At 38.0% G+C, this 19,234-nt stretch overlaps 1 protein-coding gene across 2 annotated transcripts in view; it reads left to right on the forward strand.

Annotated features, from left to right (window-relative positions):
- LOC149163603 (uncharacterized) overlaps window positions 1-19,234 on the forward strand; it is a 373,003-nt gene that overhangs the window by 27,026 nt on the left and 326,743 nt on the right. The window lies entirely within an intron of this gene.

Raw genomic sequence — 19,234 nt, forward strand, 5'->3', positions numbered from 1 at the left:
GAAATTTCATTAAACTTAAGTGATTATAGCTCATCAAGTAGACAGTAAAAAATAGTACAATGGGAAGCATTCAATATCTTCTTTTTGGTGCAATGAACCTAATTGGGTCATTGACTAAATATCCAAAATAAATAGGATAACATAAAGCAACCCATACAGATAAAAGTAATGTTATGAATTTAAAATATGAGAGATGATTATGATAGTAGCTGATATGTGTACAATTATACATTGAATTATTAATTGGGTTCATCTCGGGTGGTTGAGTGGAATGATTGCTATCCTATTCCTACCCACCCAGGTTGAAATCCCTACTAGTGACACGTTGAATCTTGATGCCTTGAAGAATATGATTGTAATGGCCTCGAGCTTGAGAAAAATATAACTGTGGGCTGGCCTGGTACCAACAACCTCACTCTTGCCTTCGGTCTGAAAGGAAGGCCGATTTCTTTCCTTGGAAAAGAGAAAAACATATACATTGAATTGTCACATATTTGAATGGAGATCTTTATGGACATGTGACCCTTGGTTATTTAATACTGTTAATTTGGTGGTCATATTCATCGAGGGCCATGCGCTAACTAGTCATAGTTTGATCAGTGTCAATGGGTATTGTTACCGAGGGGTAACAATAGGAGAATTTTCTCCCATTGATGAAAATTTCCAGCCAACAACCTCATATGATCCTCATGTTGTAGAATGTAGCTAGGTTCAGTGTTCATAATGACTTGTAATTATGAATTTATGTAATGAAGAAGACAAGATAATAAAATGAATTTTGTAATACTTGCATCATGGGTTTCATGAGCAAGGAGTTTTTATTATAGCTCAAAGACTTCTTCCTGAGGTCGTTAGGAATTTGTCATCTTGTCATAAATGTATAATACAGAGTCATGTATATGAAGTGTTGGTACACTTGTAAGAGTCCTCCAGAATAGACAAGCACAGTCATCCTATGTCAGCTTCAATATACACATGACAGAGACTTCATGTCGGCGTAAAATAGAGACAACCTTTGATAAATACCGACCTCAATAAATATATATATATATAACTCATGTCGGATCAGAATAAAAGACACATCGGTTCACTGATTCATGTCGGCTCCAATATAGGCACCAACAGCTATATAAAGGCAGCTCGGATCACTTCCATAGAATACAGAACTCGGAAAACTTCTCTGAGATTTTCAGAGGTATGGTACAGGAAGGCTGAGGCTTCAGATAGTACATGTGAAAGGGTCAGCAAGTGAAAGGGACAGCGAGGAAGTGAAAACTGAAAACAGTTTGGATGCCAAGATAGGTGCAGATGTCTCTGCCATGTCGGGTGTCAAGACAGTGGACTGGTTTCGATGGAGAGACAGATCGTGGATCAGATGTCTCTGCCAGTTCGGGTGTCAAGACAGTGGATCAATTTCGGATGGAGAGACATATCGTGGAAAGGTGACTTGGTTCAGCGGAAGATGAGCAGTTATAGAGATATCCTCAGAGCTAAGGAGAAGTCAAGCTATCAGTGCTACATGGTGCAGAATGAGCAAGAAAGAAGGGTGACTGTGTCTTGGTCTAGGAGAGGTAGTTTAGGTCAAGGTTTTGTCATGGTCTTTGTACTCATCTTGTGAAGAATCTATAAGAAGAGGTTTGCGGGTTTTCCCCTCAAGAGGAGGGGTTTTAGCCCTGGCTTAAAGCCTAATTATTGGTTTGATTGCTATTTTGATGTATCGAACATGAACAATAATAAGGAACAAAGATAATGTTAAGAAGTACACAAGTAGTAATCAATGAAAGAGAATTTAAATTAAATGTTGCCCTACCTAATTCTCAACATGGCATTGGAGCTATGGTTACAGTCTAAGGAAAATAAGGGCATCAAAGTCAAGGTAACAGTGATATCAAGCTCAGATCACAATATTAATGTCTCGGCACAATCACAGGTAGGAGGACCTCAGTAAATCTCGGATAGGAAACTCAGTTTTTGTTGGGCAAAACTGCAGTGATTATAGTGTCACTCTATGCAGCAGTTCGAAGGCTCTGCAATACATACCTTTATAATTGGATGACATACCACGGATGTGCCAAACAGTGATTGGTTCAACCTAGATTACAATACACAAAACTTGGACAAAGTTTCGACGCTAAACCACAGTGCACAGAAGCGGATTACAGTAAGGATAATAAAACAGAGTTTTATTGACAGATTATAGTATGGTTCAGTGCTGAAGTTATCAACACAGAAAGGACATCAATAGTATGGTTCAGTGCTGAAGTTATCAACACAGAAAGGACATCAATAGTATGGTTCAGTGCTGAAGTTATCAACACAGAAAGGACATCAATATCATCATAGTCACATGTTCTTGATCCTACATTTTGGTGATACAATCTTGATGGAATCCTGGTAAGAGTCTCAATGCTATCTAAGTCAAGCATAAGGGCACAAGTAATCTCGGTTCAGTGTAGAATGGTACAAATAATGCCACAGTAATATGCCTCAAGGATCTACAAATCAAAGTATCTAGGATTCTATACCAGCAAGGAGGATTAAACTCTATAACAAGACCACAAGGATCTACAATGTATAGAGAAACAAAATCACATCAACTTGAAGATCACCCGGAGGAAGCATCAGTGCATCTTCAACGTGATCAAGGTGAAGATTTCATCTTCACTTGCCAAGTAAGTATTTTTCATTCTATAATCAAGTTTGGTTAAATGACTTCGTGTTTGCAAGGAGATCTATAAACTGGTTGGGTCATCAAAATTCCTTGCATGAGAAAGGAGGATAGATATAGTCCCCAAAAGAGAAGTCATTGATATCTATGGAAAAGTCTCTGAAGGTCAAGCATTGTTTGAATGCATGGAAAAGGATCAAGGGACTCATAGGATTCTGATGAAATCAGTCAAAGGTCCTCTCATCCCTATGTAGCAGGAGAGGAGACATCAAAGAGATATATGAAATGCTAGAAGATATATTCTCTGGAAATGCAGAAAAGAAGGTCATATCTTCTAGACCTGATCTACACAAAAGTAAAGGCATCAAAGAATGAAGGGATATCTTCACAAGATCTCAATTGGGAGATCTGGGGTAGATGATAAGAAGATAATAATCATTGTTCTTAAATACACCAACTGATAAGCAAGGTAACAAGTGTCCTTGGGACAAGAAAGTTACCTCATTTATCAACTTGTGGTATCAATGCAAGATAGAAAAGGGAAAAATTATGGGCAAAATTGTTAAAAGCTAAAGGACTCGAACATTTGTAGAAAGGAAAGGTAAGTTTCGTCCTCAAGCAAGACAGAACAGTATAGCTAAGATTCAATGCTATGGAAAGATTGTGGAAAGAAAGCTCATATCACCGAAAAGATGGAGGTAGCTGAAAAGGACCAAGGAAAGAGGGAGTAAGAGATCTCTACTAGGTTTGAGATGGTCTCCTTCACAAAAGGGTCTTATCATAAGCTCCTAAATATTTTGTTATGGATATGACGATGATAAATAATAAGATGCATTACGACACCATGAAAGCATTAGAAACAAGAGCTCGTGACATCAACATGGGAATCATGAAAGACAAAATCCATGGTAGGCAAACATGAAGAATAGAGCTCTTGGGAACCCCATTGGACATTGAAGAAAAGGATGAAGTCATCTAGGACAAGGCTCATCATACGTCAAGTCAAAAAGGAAACATCTGCCAGATGGAGATATGCAAGATCCTCAAGATTCTCTGATGGAATCCTCATCGAAATGTTCAATAATCTAGATTGAAAGCAAGTGTTTCATCAGGAACTCCAACTTATGAAATTTATGGGATGATGGTATGATGACATGAGAAATGAAGCAGATCAAGGGATTGAAGATCTTTTCAATCAAGGAAGCTGCTGGAAGAAGCCTAGATGACCTAAAGGTAAATGAAGTATGTATGCTTGTATAATATTATAATGTTATGTCGCATGGTTGCAGGTAACATGGATCACTACTTCTATTTTGAGAAGCATGATCAAAGGAAAAGGATCTCCTCCTCTGAAAGGATGCATGAAGGCATAAGTCACACTAGATGAAATCAACATAATATGTCCTCATATGAAGTATGAGGTGGTTGATTATAATTAAGGAACTCTGATTGGAAGCTCCTGTGAATGGAATGTGTAAGAGGAAGATATCATGAGATATGCAACCATGATAAAGGCAATCAACATCCAAAAGACCAAGAAGATTTGACTAGGAAATCCCCTGGAAAGATATGAACACTTTGATGAGAGTCTGAAAAAGATGGAGACCCTTGACAATGGATATCTTTGGGAGATGTCTCTGTTGAAAACTTGACTAAACTGGGGGGGGGGTGAATTAGTTTAGTATATACATGGACATTAATTTGCTTTTCAATAATATCATTAACTGATAAATAACATGAGCAGCTTAACAAATAATAACCAGCATATGAATATGTGATCAGCAAGTAATAAGCAAACCACACCAGATACATGAGCACATAATAACAACACACATTGACACCAAATATATGTGGAAACCCATAAAGGGAGAAAACCATGGTTTTATTATTAATGTGATGGAAAGGCAAGCTCCTACTCCTTATTACATCTGATTTTTTGTAGGCCCCAACTTACAGGAGGTTGCTACCTCCATTTTTTGCAAGCTGCAACATGCAAGGAAGCTCCAACTTCCATACGTTTTCTGTAGGCTACAACCCATAGGAGGGTCTTACGTCAACCAGATTCAACTGGATATTTGTCAAACTTCAACTTGAAAGGAGACTATCATCCCCTTATGCAAACACGAAATAACAATGTACTGGTTTACCTGATCATAAACTTTACGTATCTCCGTCTTCATTTCTGCATCTTCTTCCCTTTAAATGTGCTTCACATCAGCTTCATAAATGCTTGGTAACTAATGCATAATAGTTCAATAAGCTCCCCCACATTCATCCATTCTCTAACATCCCTTATGCCTTCCAAAATCACATATTTTATAGAGATAGTTTTCTGGATGTTCGTATCCCACATAGGAATATGAAGTGAACAGGCTTGAATCTTTGCCTTCCACTCATTCGTTTCCAAACTCTTCATATCTTGAATACTATAACAAAAATAATTCATCAAATATTAATTTTAGCAACATGTAATCATTAAATGAATCAACCTAATGCCAACATCAAATACCAATCTTTGTCATTACTGCATCACAACAATCTTTGCCTTTGCCTTGGAGTCTTGCCTTTGCATCACAACAATTAAGCTTAATGAACAGTTTTACATCACAACAAATTCTTTAATATAGTAACATCAACAACATTATCAAAACATTTTAATGTATCAAAACTCTTACTCCTTCTTCTGCTCCTTTGCCTTCTCTTGCTGCTTGCTGCTCCTTTGCCATCAATGACAATATTGCCAACATGTTCAAGATGTATGCAGGATGCTGATACCCACAGGAAAATGTCATGATGAAGAGCCATCTCGTAAGGTACTATGTGATCTAATGTTATGTTTTGTTTTCTTGAATAATACTTGGACGAGTTCATGCAGGGCTACTGGAACAAGAGTTGTAAGCGCAAATACAACTAGCATTCATGTGGTGGATGGAAATGCTTGAAAGAAGCATGATGAGAAAGAAGTAGCCATATGAAGAAGGTTCCAAATATATACCAATAAGGCCACTTTCCATGAAGAAAGAAATGACATGACGGGCCAAGGAGGAAAGTGGTTCATGGCTAATGCCCTACAAGGAAGAAGCTCGATTGAATTTCATGACATCAAGAAAAGAAATTGATCAAGCAGCTGAAGGACCCACGAAGAAGAAGTTGTTGACGAAAAGGAGAGTCCCTAGTTAAGAGGGAGCTCTTACAAGTCCCTAATTAAGAGGGAGCTTGGGCAAGTCCCTGGTCAAAAGGAGCTTGGGTACATTCCTTTATAGGAATGGTCATATCTTCCCTAGTTGAGAGGGAGAGATAGACACAACATTCTTGTCTTCATTTTTCATTAGGTCATATCATGTTGATTTCATCTTGTCAATATGTAGAAGAGTTGAAGGTACATTGTATTCATACCTTCATATAACATTCATAAGGAATATTCCCTTCTTCTTCAATCATGCTCATAAGATAGAGCATTCAACTATTTTATCTACAAGTATATGATGACATGACTTTACCTATCTATTACCAAATATATACATACCTCTTTATTCATGTGGTCATCTAGACTTTCTTCTAGCAACTTCCATTCCTTGGTTGAAGATGAAAATACTTCGCCCAATTGACATGCTGCACATCTTTGTCATCATACCATCATCCTTCTAAACTGTGGATCCCACACAAGGTGGATTGTGACATTTGCTTCTTCTAAGTAGAGATGAATCTCCTAACAAAGATTCCAATGGAGGATCTTGATGATCCTCATTTTGCAAATGCTTCTTCTTAATGATGATGATGCATAATGATCTCTTTATCTTTCTATCTTGCTAGATGACTTTCTTCAACCATTACTACTTCATTTATCCTTCTATGCTTTTAATGAAGATACCATGAGCCACTTACATTCTATCATGTACTATGACTACTTCAACCATATAGACTTCTACTGCGATTATCCTTCCATGCCTTTATGATGATGTCATCTCAATATGATGCATTCTATCATAATTGTGATGCTTTCCATCATGATTGCTCTCTTCTTTAAACTAAAAAGAACTAAGCAAAGGAGGTTATCTCAGTCATAATAAAGGTCTTTCACTTCCTCCTTTGATTTCTTCTTTTCTGGTTCTTCTACTTCTTTAGTGAGACAAGCTTCATTTCTTTCCTTTCTCTTCTTGTTGTCCTTCTTGAGTTTAGGACAATTCCTTTTTAAGTGCCCATATTCATTACATTCATAACATTGAATCTTAGACATGTCAATTTTCTTTCGAAGTCTTTTTTGAGACTTCCCTTTCTTCCTTGCCATAGCTACATATGCTTGAGTTTATTCACTTGATCCGACATCATTCTTTATCTTCAATCTTGCATAATGACCATCGATCATTGAATGTAGTTTCTTTCTTTCCATAATTACTTGATACAAAGTTGCCCCATTCATCAGGTAGTGCATTGAGCATTATGGTTGTCATTTCTCGATTAGACGTTACTTCTCCTAGCTCTTGTAGTTGATCTCTTATTTGAGATACCTTCATACGGTATGAGGCGACCCCTTCTTCCTTTGATACCTTCATGTTGTATAGTTCAGTTCTTAACAATATAATTTCTCCTTCAGTATTTACAGAGAACAATTCCACCAATTTTTCATAGATCTCTTTCGTTGTCTTCAATTTTGTTATGAATATAATTTATATAAAAATAATGTAAATATAGTAATGATTAATTAGTGAACATTAACTGGTGATTACTATCGAAGAGGCATGTCTCTAAAGACATGACAATTCGTGAAATGTTACCTAACTAGGTATATATATGGGACCCTAATTTGTAATCACAAATATCTCATTTATATTAAAATATTCTAATATATCATTACTTTTCCTACAATGGATGTCTTTGTCTTTGAAGTTTTCTGAAGATTATTGCAGAGTACGAACTTCATTACATTGGTATCAGAGCTATTTGATCCTCTGGCCTCTCAACCACTACGTAGAGCCAGTCTGATTTGACCTTTGGCCATCAAGTCTTCATCAACTTTGTTGCTGTCAGATTGAAGCGTTTCACTACATAGTTTTGGAGTTTCTACATTCTGCCATCAGGCCTTTGGCCATTAAAAAGAAAAAGATCATATATATATATATATAGATATATATATATATATAAAATAAAAAAATTCCAAAAAAAAGTATATATATGAAAAAAGATATAAAAAAAGAAAAAAAAATACAAAAGAAAGAGGAAAAGATATTATATATTAGAAAAAAAATTATTTGAAAAAAAAACAAGTCAAGATTAAAAAAATTAATAAAAAATTATATAATTTTTTTTATTATATATATATATATATATATATATCATTAGAAAAAAATCAAAATATATACATTAGAAAAAATTCAAAGATATTTAAAAAACAAAGACAACAAAACAAAGTGTAAAGACACATCAGTCGAAGCCACCTTCCTAGCCACCATGTCTTTCTGAGTTCTGCTCAACCCGTGCAACCAACAACAACCGCTGTTGCATTGTCCCTGCGACACTATACAAGCCACCAACAATCGCCTCAAGGAATGCAACTGCAACTGCATTAGCCACAATAACGGAAAAGAAAACAACAACCGCTTCAGCGATCACAACCACAACTGCATTAGCGACAACAACTTGCGTCGATAGTCTGCGACAAACAATAACCTCTGCCATTCGAACAACCACGTTTGCCTCCACTAAAGCTGTTCGAAACCAACGTTGGCAGCCGCTTGTAATCCTCCACAATGTCCCAAGGCTTAGAAAGGAGATTGACAGAGGTAACCTCAAACCACTTAGGGTTCAACAGCTAGCCCTGCTAAACCAGAGAGGGCTCTCTCTATAAAGCTCACAACCAAATATGATTGAAATGGGAAAAATATATTAGGCTAGGTATGTTTAGCTCTAGGGTTTTGAAATTTAGAGTTTGCTGGATCAAGAGTCAAAATCAAGGAACTAGGTCAGGTCTCAAGGGTTCAGTTGCAAGAGATAAAGAGGAGCAGGGTAGGTATGCCTTTGTGATACTTTGGGGTTTTGTCGATGTAGTGTAGGGTGGAAAAGCAAAGGTTCAAAATGAGCATGGCAAGCATGAATTCATTTGTTAGAAGATAGATAACATAAACATGAAATTCCTAACAAAACAGAGCTTAAGCTTAAGAATTTTGTTTAAAACCTCCTAGGAAAATCACTGAAAAGCATAGATATGGAAAGGAGATGAATATATCATTCATATAAGATATTAACAGAAGAAAAATATTATCACAAACCCATACCACAAGAATTCCTAAATAATAGCTACAACTGGCCTTTGATTTCCTATAAAAAGATAATGAATACAAAGCTCCAAGCCTTTCACTCTCTAATGTCCAATGCCTAATACTTCGAAATTTGAAGTATTTATACAATGGTTTACAGAAAAATATCTTGAAACAAATTTCAAGATTTATTACAAATATTCACAAAAATAGTTCGACACTGCTAAAAATATCCTTGGGCTGAGCTTTGGTGCTATTCTGGGCATTCTGGTGTAACTGAGGCCTTGAATAAACACTTCTGTTAGTCCTGCTGATTGATTGATGTTCTATTTTTTCTGCATTCTGTTCTGAAAGCTGTTGTAATGAATTTGCAATGTTGGCTCCCTTTGCTGCTTAAAACGTGTTGAATAGGTCTTCATTGTCCTTCAAGCGGTGGTGAAATGTGTGATCTGGTGCTCTATGAATGGAGGCCGTGATCTTTCAGTTGAGAAATTACATAAAAGACAATGAAAAATCGTGGCCGAAGGCGTGAAAAACTGAACTGATATTGACTATCGGGAAGAAATATGAGTCGTTGATTTGAATTGTTTGATCCAGGCTGATGAGATCTGGGCCGATTATATATCGCAATCGCAGCAGGGAGAGGGGTTCTAAACCATTTTCCATAGTGTTTTGCCGATGGCCTGGACCTGATACTTTATAAGAACCATTTTATAATTTATCGCATCTGGCCGGGGCTTAACCACAAATCCGGACCCATAGTTTTTCAAAATACAATTAAATATCCTGGCAGGTCCAGAAAGGGTGCTTTCACCATATCGCAATCGCAATCGAGAGAAGGGCCTGCGGAGAAATTTTTTTAGATGGGTGCGATCACCGGGGGTTGAGACCTATCGCAATTGGGAGCTAGGACCTACCGCCAGGGGCTGGGACTCATAATTGGGACTTATCACAATCGGGGGAAGGACCATGCGGGAATAGGGACTTAACGTTGGTGCGATCGACGATTGTGGGGGAAATCAGCGGGATTGATTGGAGAGCGGGACCGATTGCGGGATGCGGGATATCGCTGCGGGACTTAATGGTGAGACTTAATGCGGGATGCGAGACTGTTGCTGTGGGATAGGTCGATTGTGGGATGGGACCGATTGCGGGATGTGGGACTTAATCACAATCAACAGACAAGAAGGGGTGAGGAGCGTTATTTTGTAGTTTCATGTGATATACGCCGACGCGGGCTCCGACCTTTAAAGAGATTTCAATATAGTTTAATGGGTGCGGCTAGAGTTACTATAAATGGACTTTCGGCTAGAGTTTTGGAATTTAAAAGGGATTTTGGCTAAGTTTCAATGTATAACAATGGAAACACAGTTAAATGAATATACAAAGGATTTTTGGGATAAGGCTAGAGTTTGGGAATTAATATGAAATATGAGTGTTTCCAAGGGAAAAATGGGTTTTGACTTAGGATTTAAGGATTTTCTCAAGAAAAAGGGGTTTTGGATGGAATGAGGGGATTTATGAGGGAAGGTTGAGGGAGGTATATGGAGTATGAATGGCGATGTTTAAACAAGCTGAAATCTCCTTGAACACATTATTTCCCCTAATTAATATTCCCATAATGATGAACCATAAGTGATGTCAGGACTCTTTTGACCATTTTGATGACTTGACCTATTGATGACATCTAATGGAGTATGAAACCGACTATGGGATGAGATTGAGATGGTGATCAAGATATTTACTGATGACTCATCATAATGAGTGATGACACGACCAAAATGGCATTGGACCATGAAATTGAGGGAGGAGTAACATACTTAGACATACTAACCAGTGATCAAATTTTATTTGAAAATATAACAATTTGACCTAATAACCCTATCAACAACTTTGAAAGAGTACATTTGATCACTGGTGACTGGCAGGACTGGAAGACATTAACATTGGCTCTAGCTGGGGATGGTAGCTCCTTTAGGAGGTGCCAAGAACACCGTAGACCAAGTAGCCTGATCCATTGGGCATAGAGTTAAAAACAAGAACACCAAACTCAAAACTGAATATTGACAAACTGAACTGACTTCGACAATAGAAAACAAACTGAACCTTTCAAACCAATAGCTGGTTAAAGAAACCTTAGGGCCTTCTCCTCGGGCTTCAAGCTCCCATGATAGTTACTTCACACTCTGATAGGAAAGTAAACTGGTATTTACAATGATAATGATTTTTTTTCAGAAATTCATCAAGTAAGGTAGTGCTTGAGAAGCCTACCATTGATTGCTTCCCTTGAATAATCTTGTCCATTCATTTCTTCTAGTAGATAAGCATTCTTGCCTCTCAAAGCTGAGATTTTGTATGGCCCTTTCCACAGATTTTTAAACTTACTGTGCTTGCCCTTCTCTTCATTCCGTGCATCCCGACGAAGAATTATATCCCCCATATTGAAATCATCTGCTTTAGTCTTGCGGTCATAAATCTTCTTTATTCTTTTCTGAAGTTTAGAAGTATTCTGAAATACTTCCTCCCTGGTTTGTTGCAAATGAATCATCTGATTTATTCTTCGTTGTACATCATTTGGTTCACTGCCAACTTCCTACAAAATCTTCATGACTGGGACAACAAGAGAAGAAGGAAAGACAATATCAATCCCATACACCAACTGAAAAGGTGACATACCTATGGATTTCTTGTTACTTACTTTGTCCGTCGATAAAGCATTGATAATATTTTTATGCTAGTTCTTCATGTTGACCTCCAACATCTTCATAATTATATTGACCAATGATTTATTGGAAGATTCAACCAGTCCATTACCTTGTGGGTAATAAATAGTTGAATTCTCCAATGTGATATGATACTTTTCGCAGAATTCCATCATCTTTTTAGATTTGAAGGCAGTAGCCTTATCGATGATTATCTTTTTGCGGGCAACCAAATCTTGACAAGATATTAGATTCAATGAATTGAATGACTACCGAATCAGTAGCTTGCCTGGTTGGGATCGCTTCAATCCATTTTGTGAAGTAATCTGTGGTTGTTAGGATCCATTTGTGCTGGGCTGAAGATGAAGGATGGATCTCCCCAACAAAATCAAGACCCCACTGCTGGAATGGTGCTGAGACTGAAATGGGCTGCAATGGCAATGGTAGCAGTTTCCTTTTCCCCTGAAAAATCTGACATTCATGACAACTCATCACAATTTTATATACGTCAGCAAAAAGAGTTGGCCAATAAAAACCAACCCTCAAAATTTTGTTGGCTGTGGTTTTCTAGAAGAGGTGACCGCCACAATCTCCCTTGTGAAAGTCATTCATCACTTCTTTTGCCTCACTTTCGACAAGACAATTCAACAACACACCACCCGGATCCTTCCAAAATAAGACACCATCAAGGATGCAGTATTTTGAAGCTTTTAATTTCAATGATCTACTCTTACTTCTTGGCACTTCTGGCGGAGGATTCAAATGCTGGAGTACATAGACAATGTCAGAATACCAAGGAGATGAAGTAAAAATCTCTTATATTTGTATCAGCATGTCTTCCACTTCTTCTTCAAAGATGGAAACAATTAGATTGATATCCAATGCATGCAAGTTAGATTCGGCCATGAGCTTTGCCAAGCCTTGTCCCTTGATCAACTTTGTTGGTTTATCTCCAGATCATATTCTAACATCGCTGCGATCCATGTTCCCCACCTACCTTCTGGATTTGTTTGCGTGAAAACATCCCTCACTGCTGCAGTTGGAACATAATTGAAAATGTGCGAATGAAGAATGTATACCCGAAAGTCCTTTAGAGCTTTCACCAAGGCTAAATCTTGTTTGTCAATAATGTTATACTTTAGTGTTGCATCTCTTATAGGTTGACTGATAAAGTCTATGGACTGTTCAATTTTTTGGTCCTTTTTTTGCATTAGGACAACAACCAAAGTGTGCTTAGAAGAAAGTGAAAATATGATGAAATATAAAGTATAACCAGGGCTGATCAAGATGGAAGCACAAAACAATGAAAAATTAACTGCATTGAATGATTTCTTTGCATCTTCTGACCATCTTACGTCACTGTCTTTCTTCAGCATATTAGTCATCTCTCTCAAGTGTTCACCAAGATTGGGGATGAATCTCCTCAAAAAGTTGATTTTTCCATTGAAAGATTGAATCTCTCTTTTGTTTCTTGCGAAATCTAACTGTTGGATTGCTTCCACTCTTACGGGATCAATGCAAATACCATCTTTTGAAATAATGTGCCCCTTGGCAAATAAGCTCTTCTTTGGATTCAATGAAATGCCGTACTTCCTGCACCCCTGAAAAACAATCCTTAGATGATGCAAATGCTCTTCATCAAATTTGGAAAAAACTGTAAGGTCATCCAAGTAAATAACTAGAAATACACCTTTTTCATTGGCAAAAGCAATGTCCATTGCTCGCTAAAATGTAGCCCCTGCCTTCTTCAACCCAAATGGAATCTTGGCATATATAAAAGTAGCCCACAGTGTTGTAAAGGTTGTTTTCAATTGATCATCTTCATGCACCAAAATTTGGTTGTATCCAGAGTATCCATCAAGAAGTGACATCCTTGAAGCCCCAACTACCCTCTACAAAATATGGTCCAACTTCGAAAGAGGATAATGTCCTTCAAGGACACTTTGTTCAAATTCCTGAAATCAATACAACGACTTGTCTCCCCCGTCTTTTTCCTTACCGGCACAAGATTTGATATCCATTCAGAAAAACAAATAGAACTATGATACCAACTTTGTAAAGTCTATTTACCTCTTTCTCAATGGATGGCAACAATTTGGGATTAATCCTTCTCAGCTTATGGCGGAATGGCTTCTGATGAGGCTTGACTGGCATAGTATGCTGGATGATGTTCTTGTCATACACGTTTAGATCTAAATAGTCCCAAGCAAATACATCAGAAAATTTTGCCATTAAAGCAGTGTATTTACCTTTCATCTCAGGGAATAGAGACTTCGACAACTTGAATATTTTTGGCTTGTCAACTGTGCCAAGGTTTATATTTAAAACACCTTTTTTTGTGGGGACCATTGTTGTCTTTTTGGTGACATCATAGCGATCAAATAACTCTTCCAAAGGTATGAGACATCGTGGAATGTTATTGTGTTTCAGTTGCAACACTTCAACCTCGGTGGCTTCAATTACCCGATCATTCTCATCATACACATCATCAATATGGGAATGCAAGAATTCATCCTCCATTTGTAGAAAATTATTAATTTGCTTATCATCCCAAAATACCTGCCAATATCTCAGATTGTTAGGGACAGCTGGACGATGCTTGACATGAATTGAAAACTTCTTATTAGAGTGGATGGGGATCTTAAACATACTTGCTGCAGTGGCAAGGGAATCAACCATAAAATTCTGACTTTTAGGAATCAAAGACAATGTATATTTTGAAAAAGTTTTGAGAATATCAAGGACAACATTTCGATAAGCTCGCATCCTTGGATGCTTGGCCTAGTACTCCCCTTTTACTTGTTTAATCACCAACTCGGAGTCACCATAAACTGAAATCTTCTTTGCTCCCATCTTTTTGAGAATTTTAAGGCTGACAATCAATGCTTCGTACTCTGCCTTGTTATTTGAGCAATCAAAAGCCAACTTATATGAGCTTAATCTTACATTGCGAGGGACTTTACCTGACTGATGCAAGGGACCATGAATCCACATGCCAATCCCAACTCCTTCCTTTCCCAATGCTCCATCAAACTGTAGGGTCCAAAGACCATCTTCTTCATCAGAAAACTGAAATTTGGAGGGCTGATTTATTTTACTTGTTGGAGGATGACTCGCTGTTTCGACAATATCTGTTTCTTGCACTGATTCAACAGTCTTTTCAGGTGAACTTTCTCGCTGTAAACAGTGTACATCTTGTTTCTCTTTTTGTGCAATCAAATCCTTATGCACACTACTTATAACTTCTGAAACTTCTAAAATTTCAACAATCTGACTATCATCATTGACTGAAGTCATTTATCACTATACAAAATAAAAGTCTCTAAGTCGGTATGTATTAGGTCTCTCTTTGCTACTAATCATAAACTTCATCTTTTTCTCTCGTTACAGTTTTCTAAGTTGCCCAAACACCGATATAGTAGTGTAAGAGAAATCAAGTAGTAGGGTGCCTTTCAACATTGCTCCCCAAGACCGAGAGAGCAACATGCCAAATTGTGGAGGAATATCAGCAACAACCACATCCATCAACACATTCTTGGCCAAAATCTGGTCTAGAGACACTACCCAGTCTTTAATAAGACTGAGACACTTCACTCTTCTCGAATAAAAAAGAATAGAGGTCATAATATGGTTGGGTGATATCTAATCCCAATTTGTCCATAATGGCTTTAGGCATAAGGTTGTGTGAGGCCCCAGAATATAACATGGCGTTATGAAGGATAAATTCACGAATTTTCAGACTAAGGTAGAATGGTGGGACTTCACTATCTTCTGGACTCCCATCTACGACTAGACCAAACAGAATTGCGAGGTCATCATTGGCGACATTAACCATATTTGACATCTGATCTACCTTTAACATCTTGGGCAATCTGAGACTTATATTTATCATTCTTGACTAGTTCAGTTAGAGGGATAGAAACTTTCAACTTAGAAATTTCATTCTCTAAACTAAACAAGTTAGATTGCTTCTCTACCTCTTTTGAAGTGGTATCCTTCTTTTCGGGCTATCCTTTGGTATAAGACTCCTTTCTCTGACCTTCACTTTGAGTCTCCTTATCCTTCCTTGCATTGCTGGTAGAGGCTTCATTGGTCTTTTATCGACTTAGAATAACAATCTCCTTTTCTTTGTTTTGATCCCTTTGAGCACTTTGCTTCTTTTGATTCAATGTAACAGGCACATTTCTGCTCCTCAAATTGTATTGCTTTTGCATATGGCTAAGAGCATTCTGATAACCCCTTTGATATTCTTCGGTCTGCACTGCCCATACATCATCATTTGAGAGGACAAGTTGCTAATCACTTGGTGCAAGAGAATCCTGAGAGAATTGATCTTCCTCAGTTAGAAAAATAGGTAGTTGAGCATGCTGATCCTCCTCAAAGAAATGGTTTGCTTCAACAATCTCTTCTTCTTCTTCTTTTGGACCCTGAGTTTAATTTTGCTGAAATGAGTTCTAATTTGCTGCTGTCCCTGAGAATCTTGATTCTTTTGCTCTCTCTGCTTATTTCTGAATTGTGACTGTTGCTGACCCCTATAATTTGGATTCCTTATTAAAGGCTGTACCTGTCGGTCTGCAATGGTCATTCTCTCCATCATTTTTCCATGATTTTTATAAGAGTGTCAAGTTTACCATTAGAAGACGAGGATGACTCCTCCTTTATGGTAAGTGTCTTCTCCGACTTTATCTTGGATTTCTTAATCAACAAATTAGCTTCAACACTCACTACATTTCTCTGCATGTCTTGTAAGGTGGCAGGATTTCTCTCCCCAAGCTTATAAGCCACGTTTGGGTCAAAGGCATGAGGATAGTGGAGGAGTGCTAAACCAGGGGGTGGTTTCATGTCATCAGGGATATAACTGTACCCCTTATTGAATCTGGTTGTGAACTCTTGCGTTGTTTCATTTGGATTTCTCTTCATGGAGTTGTATTCAGCGAAAATCTGTAATGTATTCTTCTTTTCTTCTCATCGGGCTAAAAACAAGTTTGTTAGCTGCCAAGAGATGTTGATGGAACCAATTGCCAAACCACGAAACCACTTCTTAACCTCTTTGAAAAAGCTTTGTGCTATAATTCTCATTTTAGCATCCTCATCATCAACTTCTTTGAGATTGATGAAATCCACTAATTTGTCAATGTGTTGTTGAGCTGTGATTTTTAAAGTTCCATCAAAAAGAGGAAGCCTTTGGCCATAGTTTTGAGGTAGGGCAACAAGTTGACCAGGTAATGCTAGAGGGGCAAACCTTGCCATGACTGCTGGAGGAAGTTGTACGGGAACTACAACTGGTTGTGTTGATGGGGATGATGATATCAATGGAGGTGGTGGTGGATTAACAATGACAGATGATGTGGCTGATGTATTTGGAGGTATGGTAGAGGAAGTAGCAGCAGACAGATTCTCAATTTGATTTTCGATGGTGATTTGAAGCTGGTCAGCTAGACTTTGGAGCTTATTAAAGTTTGACCAAAGCTCATGATCAGATTTAGAAAACAGGGATTTAGAAGAAGGAAGGTAAGAATCAAACTTGATAGGGTCGAATACTACTTCTGAAAGGAAAGATTCAGACTTTGATCGGAAAAGAGATAGCTCAAAATGGATATCAAAAGAAAGATCTTCGACAGTAAGCAATTGATCAGGCAAAGAAGTAGTTCTTACCAATTTACGAGCTCCACTTTCAGGAAGAGGAGATTTGAGTTTCCTTAGCAGTTTCTCCGGATCATCAACAACAAGAGGTGGATTTGGGTCAGGGTTTGACCTCGTGTGTCTTTTAGGAGCCAGAGTTTTACACCTTAACTTGATGTGATTTAGATCAACCTTCTTCGAGTACTGGAACTTGTCACCCACAAGACTAGCCTTGAATGCACTTGTAGAACTAATCCGAGGGAGGATACATCACTCGTTTCCCGGGCAATGGCACCAAAATGTTATTCTCCATAATGCCCCAAGGCTGAGAAAGGTGATCGATAGAGTAACCTCAAACCACTTAGGGTTCAACAACTAGCTATGCTTAAACTAGAGAGGGCTCTCTTTATAAAGCTCACAACCAAATATGACTGAAATGGGAAAAAGATATTAGGCTGGGTATGTTTTGCTCTAGGGTTTTTAAATTTAGAGTTTTGTTGGATCAGGAGTCAAAATCTAGGAACTAGGTCAGATCTCAAGGGTTCAGTTGCAAGAGATAAAGAGGAGCAGGGTAGGTATGCCTCTGTGATACTTTGGGTTTTATCGATGTAGTGTAGGGAGGAAAAGCAAAGGTACAAAATGAGCATGATAAGCATGAATTCATTTGTCAGAAGATAGATAACATAAACATGAAATTCCTAACAAAACAGAGCTTAAGTTTAAGAATTCTGTTTAAAACCTCTTAGGAAAATCACTGAAAAGCATAGATATGGAAAGGAGATGAAATTATCATTCATATAAGATGTTAACAGAAGAAAAACATTATCACAAACTCATACCACAAGAATTCCTAAATAATAGTTGCAATTGGCCTTTAATTTCCTGTAAAAAGATAATGAATACAAAGCTCCAAGCCTTTCACTCTATGATGTCCAACCCCTAATACTTCAAAATCTGAAGTATTTATACAATGGTTTACAGAAAATATCTTGAAACATATTTCAAGATTTATTACAAAAATTAACAAAAATAGTTCGATTCTTCTTAAATTATCCTTGGGCTAAGCTCTGGTGTTGTTTTGGGCATTCTGGTGTAACTGAGGCCTTGAATAAACACTTTTGTTAGTCCTGCTGACTGATGAAATGCGCTGCTGTTTCATTTTTTCTACATTCGGTTTTGAAAGCTGTTGTAATGAATGTGCAATGCTGACTCCCTTTGCTGCTTAAAATGTGCTGAATAGGTCTTCATTATACTTCAAGCGACGGTGAAATGTGTGATTTGGTGCTCTGTGAATTGAGGTCGTGATCTTTTAGTTGAGAAATTACATAAAATACAACGAAAAATCGCAGCAAAAGGCGTGAAAAATTGAACTGATATTGACTATCGGGAAGAAATATGAGCTGTTGATCTGAATTGTCTGATCCAGGCTGATGAGATCTGGGTCGTTGATCTAGGCTAATTATATATTGCAATCGCAACAGGGAGAGGGGCTCTAAACCATTTTCCATAGTGTTTTGCCGACGCGCCGGACCTGATAATTTATCAAGAACCATTTTATAATTTATCGCATCCGGCCGAGGCTTAACCACAAATTTGGTTCCGAAGTTTTTCAAAATCCAATTAAATATCCCGGCGGGTTTGGAAAGGGGGCTTTCACCATATCACAATCGCAATCGGGAGAAGGGCCTACGGGGAAAAAACTTCATATGGGTGTGATCACCGAGGGTCTGGACCTATTACAATCGGGAGCCAGGACCTATTGCCGGGGGTTAGGACCTATTGCTGGGGGCCGGGACTCATAGCCGGGACTTATTGCAATCAGGGGAAGGACCATGCAGGAAGAGGGACTTAACGTTAGTGTGATTGCCAATTGCGGGGGCAATTAGTGGTATTGATAGAAGAGCGGCACCGATTGCGGGATGCGGGATATCGCTGTGGGACTTAATGGCGGGACTTAGTGAGGGATGTAGGATATCGCTGCGAGACTT

The sequence above is a fragment of the Pinus tabuliformis genome, chromosome 5_1, assembly GCF_031772625.1.
Source record: "Pinus tabuliformis cultivar Carrire ecotype Pingquan chromosome 5_1, CPIR1, whole genome shotgun sequence".
NCBI classification, from domain to species: Eukaryota; Viridiplantae; Streptophyta; class Pinopsida; order Pinales; family Pinaceae; genus Pinus; species Pinus tabuliformis.